This window comes from Magnolia sinica, chromosome 11, assembly GCF_029962835.1.
Source record: "Magnolia sinica isolate HGM2019 chromosome 11, MsV1, whole genome shotgun sequence".
NCBI lineage: Eukaryota > Viridiplantae > Streptophyta > Magnoliopsida > Magnoliales > Magnoliaceae > Magnolia > Magnolia sinica.
The window spans coordinates 30,688,005-30,694,277 of NC_080583.1; the positions used below are offsets into that span (position 1 = coordinate 30,688,005).

The 6,273-nt window shown below is 39.6% G+C and overlaps 1 protein-coding gene across 2 annotated transcripts in view; it reads left to right on the forward strand.

Moving 5' to 3' along the window:
* LOC131219002 (cyclin-dependent kinase C-1-like) overlaps positions 1–6,273 on the forward strand; it is a 119,242-nt gene that overhangs the window by 41,641 nt on the left and 71,328 nt on the right. The gene's annotated exons all lie outside the window — the stretch shown is intronic.

The window sequence follows — 6,273 nt, forward strand, 5'->3', positions numbered from 1 at the left end:
AGAGGTCACCCGTATGATCAGATTTGAAGTGGGTAAGGGACACTGTAATCGGTTCTGGCAAGACATTTGGATAGGAGATATGCCGTTGAAGGATAAATTCCCTTCCATTTTCTAGGTGGCGAGTAAGAAGAATAATTTCATTACTGATAATTATTCCCTTCTAGCGGACAATGTTGTTTGGAATATCCCCTGCAGGAGGAACCTTGAGGATTGGAAATTCGATCACTTTGTGGAATTGCTGCAATTCATCCAAAACGCGTCTCTAAATCAAGCCTGCAAGGAAAACATCATCTGGAAAACTGATAAGTCATCGGTTTTCACGGTCAAGTCTTTTTTCGAGATCCTCTCATCCAACAATGATACTAACCCCTCTCAACACCCCCACTTTATTTGGAAATACGCAGGCCCTCCAAAGTTTCAGGTTTTCGGTTGGCTGGCTGGGAACAATAGAATCCTTACCCTGGATAACCTTAGGAAAAAAGGAATGACTCTCCCAAATATCTGTTTATGTTGTATGTCCGCTGAAGAATCGGTTAACCACTTGTTCATCCACTGTTCTTTCGCCTACTCAGTTTGGTCTGCCATTCTTACTAGTTTCAAGATCAATTGGTGTTTCCCAAAGGATGTGGATATGCTCCTGAAAGCCTGGCATGGGGTCAGCATAGGGAAACTCAAATCAAGGATATGGCAGACGGGAATTTTGGTGATGTGGTGGGCACTTTGGATCGAAAGAAACAAGAGGTGTTTTCAGAATGAAGCGAAGCCCTCCCATCTAGTTTCCTCTTCTGCTAAATGTTTCATAGCTGAATGGGTGTCCCTTAGGGAAGGAAACAATGTAGATCTTTCTTTTCTTCTGTCTTAGGGGCCTGCTTACTCTGCAGCTCCCTTCTTTTGTGTTTTTTTTTTTTCCCTTTCTTGCTTTTAATACAAGTCATCTTTCAAAAAAAAAAAAAAAAAACTATTCATTTACATGGGCTTAATAAAATGGAATAATTTCATCCAATCTTTTTTACATGTTAATCTTATTTTTCAACGATTCCCTATTTCAAGATCTACTTAGCGTGAATAAAATTAGGGTTAGGGTTTGAAGAGGAAAGGAAAGGAGAGAGGATTGAAGGCTTTAGAGCTAGCATTTTTCCTTTCCTTCTATTTCTTGGAAGAAAGAAACAGATATTTAGCGTACGAAGTATGAAGAGATTTTTATTTTTGTATGTATTCGATTCATAAGATAAGGAAAATATTGAAATTATGGGTATTGAGAGAGTTGATGGGGTGGGCTCAGAAATCTGGAACTTGTGGTTGAGGTTTAAAGATTCTGTTCATATGTGGATTCTCATTCATCCTCCTGCAGTTTGGTTCCTTCCAATTTCATCATCTTTTGACCCGGACGAGTCCAAATGCGACTCGGACGAGCTTTGGATCACCACTGTTTCCTCTTGTGTGGCCCACTTGAGTTTTGGATCAGTCTCTTTTTTAGTCGTATGTCCTAAAATGAGATCGCAAAATGAATGAACGGGATGGATTTTTCACAAACATCACGATGGGATCCACTTGCTAGGACCTGATCGGGTTTGATCCTATGAGTCATTCTGACTCGTTCAGCTCAACTCAGCCCTGACTCGAAGGAATGGAGGAGTCGAACCAAGTCTTTTAATCTTGTGATCTTCCCAGCTGGAGCACCCAAGAGTAGGAGTCGTTCCAAGAGATTCAAGCAGACCAGCCCTTGCTCTGAGGGTTGAAACCAATCTAGTGCAGTTCCCTATTGAGCGAGAGTTAAAAATATGGGTTCACCCATGGGTTAGTGGTAAACACAGTGCGTTTCAATACTTATTGCTGCGGAGAAAATCAAACTGGTCCCTCACACAAGAAAATCGATTATATAACTATAAGAGATGTGCCTCTAAATTGGAATAACAAAAGGTTAAGCAAAGGGACCATTGATAGGTTTTCAAGCCAAGTTGTCGTGGTACACAGCTCGGAGATGGACAGTTTCCTTGACTAACTGAAGGAATGGAGGAGTCGATGTGAGTCTTTTAATCTTGTGATCTTCCCACCTAGACCACTCAAGAGCAAGAGTCATTCCCAAATTGGTCAGGTACCGACGCTCGCTTTTCAGTGAGGGTTAAAACCAATCTAGTGCAATTCCCCAATTCCCCTTAAGTAAGAGTTACAACTATGGGTTTTGACTCATGGGTCAGTGGTAGAGACAGTGCGTTTCAACACTGAGGTTAAGGGTTTTAGTGCCCACGTGGGGTGTGTAAGATTATTTTTTTTTAACACACCACATGAGTACTCGAACCCATGATCCTAGTGTTGAAACCCACATGGTTTACCATTGACCCATGAGCAAGTACCCTTTGTGGATGAGAGAGTGGAAGCAAGACAATCAGACCGAGGAGTGATGAACATTGAAAGAGTTCATTTCTGACAAGTGGAGCCCATGGTTAGGATCATTGTTTGGTCCGTCGAGTTTCACCATCGATGGACTGTATATTTAGATTGCCCCAAAAATCTCCACGATAAAAAGATCTTAGTGAACCTTTGAGTTGGATGGAATCATTGTTGTATTTCTCGTCTTAATACTTATTAAGACACAGATTAAAATATTAAGATTGTCTGATGAAAGAAATCTTTAATGATGTCTACGTGGGACCCATCTACCCAATTAGTTAAATTGCTGAACCATGGAACCCAATTGTGCAAATATGTGGGTCATGTATGGTGTAATTCCTCCTCCCTCAAAAATGAAAATATATTAGCTCTTCCAATTGCCTCCTGGTCAGGAATTATATGATATGCCGGCCGTTGTTTGCTGATGTGAGACATTAAATAGCCCGGAAGTCAAATGACCATTTTTGCATTTCATCGCATTGTATCGACCAAATATCGATACAATATAGATATATTAGAAATATTGTTGTTATATTCTTTTTAGCATCAACAAAATATTTGATAGTATCGTGGATGTATAGCTGGCTCCCCTTTTCAGTTTTAAAAAACCTTATAAAATTAGTTTTTTTTTTTTTTTTTTTCAAATTTTAAATTTTAATCCATTTCTAACTTAATTTGGGCAACCCTTTTTAATTTTTTAGAGAAACAACGGGATTTGGGTGTGGAAATCAAGATAAAAAAGTAAGTGGGCCAAATTGCAAATAGTAAATTGTTTTTTTTTTTCTTCTGTAATTAGTTGAATTCAGTACAACAAAAATAAAAGTTTATGATTTTGCCTGTTTCGCATGTTCATTTATAAACGTTTCATATCATCAATCATCATCTAAAATGCAAAATGGAGTTACAAAATCCACTATCATACCGTAGCTGTGGCACCGTATTATACCAAGACCTTTTCTGTTCCCACACATTTCCTTTCGTGGGCAGTTCTTCCAACCGCTATTAGAGAGCCGAAGTAAACAAAAGATATGTGGGGCCACCATGATGTCTATATCCTGTCCGTCCATCTTTGTGCCCACTCAGGTTAAGACTTGAATTTTAAAATCAGTAAGATTAAAAACTCAATTGGCGACAATACAAGAAACAGTGGCAATTGTATGCCTTATAAGGCGCACGAAAGCTTTGGATCATGCTGATAATTGTTTTCCCCTCGTCCATCCCAGTATGGATCGCTGAAGCTGTAGCATATAAATATCGGTGGGCTACAGGAAAGTTTCTGTGTTTCTTGTGGGTAGGCTCACTTGAGTTTTGGATATGGCTTATTTTTTAGTTCATGCTGGGCGAGCTAAACTGATAGGTGGAAGTGGGCTGGGCTGAACCCGAGCCAAGCCGCCGTTAGCCCGCTGTGATCAGACAAAACCATGTCCAGCCCAAGTAGTCATACGCCCAAGTCCATTCCAAAGCGTCTGGCTAGCTGGTATAAGCGAAGGCTCCTGGGCAAGCATGAATGCATGGCCGGATGATCTGTACCCTCCAATCAGTGGACCTCATGATGTTTGGTTAGTTACATGAACGTTCTCTGTCCAACCATGCACTTTTATTGGGGACGTTTGGTGCAGTGTCTTAGATGGAATTAAGTGGGATAGGATTGCATTTTGTCCATGCGATTCCATCCGACATTTGAAGAGGATGGGAAAGGTTGGGATTTAGTTGGATGGAATTCCATTTGGTCCCAAGGAATTGCAGGACGCGGGTTAATTAGGAGTAGCAAGAGTTGCTACTGAAGTGATGTCATCTAGTTCTTTGGGTCCCACCATGATGTATTTTTATATCCACACTGTCCATCCATTTTTAGAGATCATTTTACGGTATGATCCAAAGAATGAGTGAGATCCAAACCTAAGGGCCACGAAAGTTTTCGATCAAGCTGATATTTGTGTTTTCCCTTGATGTTTATTTAAGATCCAACTTATTCATGAGTTAAAACATACACTAAAGAAAGGAAAACACAAATATCAGCTTGATCGAAAACTTTTGTTGCCTTTATAAGTTTTTAATGGTGGGCGTCATTCTCTCCACTACTTTTTTGTGGTTGGTGGGGTCCACTCAAGGTTTGGATCTCACTCATTATTTGGATCATGCCCTAAAATGATCTATAAAAATGGATGGACGGTGTGGATATAAAACATACATCATGGTGGGACCACATAACTAGGTGACGTAACTTCAGTAGCGAGTCTCGGCTACTCAACCTGTCACTAGCTAATCCGCGTCCGGATTTGCATTTGGTGATCCCATGCAGATTTCCATGGATTTCGAAATCTTCTGGGCCCTATATTGATACATGTGTTTATCCATTCTATCCATCCATATACAATGTTTACGCGTGACGTTCTGGTTATATATATGTACAAGTGACAACATACATTGTAATAATAATATTATTATTATTGTTCCATGGTCCACCAAACATGATTTTACTTAATTCGGTGTTTTCCTATGGCAAAAATTTTATTCCAAACATGGGATTAGTTAATTACATCTAATACAATTCAATACCATTCAATTCCATGGGCCAAACATGCAAATTACTTTGAATTGTATGCGTCTCATGTAACTAATTCAAATCATGGTCATTGTCTCTACATGTGTCATGAACGAAAATTCCACTTTTTTATTATCATTATCTGACCGTCGGATTGCTGCCCATTTATTGGACATCAGTAGATGCGTATGATCCTTATCCGAACCGTTGAACCGATCCGTGACAGGAACCATGGATCCAATGTATTTAAAACCAAAAAAAAAAACCCAAATGCCGAAGTCGTTTAACGCCTTGCCCTCTGCCCTCTGTCTCGCCGCACTCCCTTTACCCTCCCTCAGTCCCTCTGCCCTCTCTCTCTCTCTCTCTCTCTCTCTCTCTCTCTCTCTCTCTCTCGCCGTCTGCCCGTCCCAACTCCCAATCACCATAAAAAAATCAATTATCTTTTCTGCAAAATCTCTGCAATTCCAAGAAAACGGACATCACTGTATACTCAGGTAACATTTTTTTGCCATTTTCTCCACAATCCCATTAAAATATATCTGTCAAAAAATAGAAAAAAACCCATTTTTAAGCAATCTCTCTGCGATTAAAACAAGGCCAATGCCAGTTTCTGCCATTTTTTCCCAATCCATGCAAAACCCATTGTCCAAAACTTCAATATTTTTCAGCAATCTATCTGCAATTCCAAAAAAAAATTGTCACCACTGTATATTAAAATGCCAATTTCCCACAAACCCATCAAAATACATCATTCAAAGCTCAAAACCATTCTCAGCATTCTCTCTGCCACAACAGGAAGGCCATCATCACCATCTCTTTCTCTCCCATTTTTTTCCCAATTCATGCAAAACCCATCATCCAAAACTTCAATATCTTTTCAGCAATCTTTCACCGGCTCCAAAAATCACCACCACCATCTACTCTGATCTTATTTCCTCTATCATCTTTCTCCCAAATCCATGGAAACTAAGCTACTAAGAATCATCATCTATTCCAATCTCATTTCCACTGCTATTTTCTCCAAATCCATGAAAAACCCATCAACCAAAATTCTATCTTTTCTCAGCAATCCCTTTGCAACATGAAGAAAACTATCACCAGTTCCCACAAAAAATCATGTAATTTTTCTCCTTTATGAATGGAAGAAATCCACCGCCAAAAAACCTTTTTTTTTTTTTTTATTGCCTTTCTTCTCTAGCAATGCATTAAAACCAATCAACCCCAATACTACTTTTCAGCCGTTGGATCAAAGCTCTCTATAATTTCATAAGCTGGGCTGGATTTTTAAAAGCCCAGAACTGTGGATCCAATCCGGGACTGAACCCGTTCTTCACGGT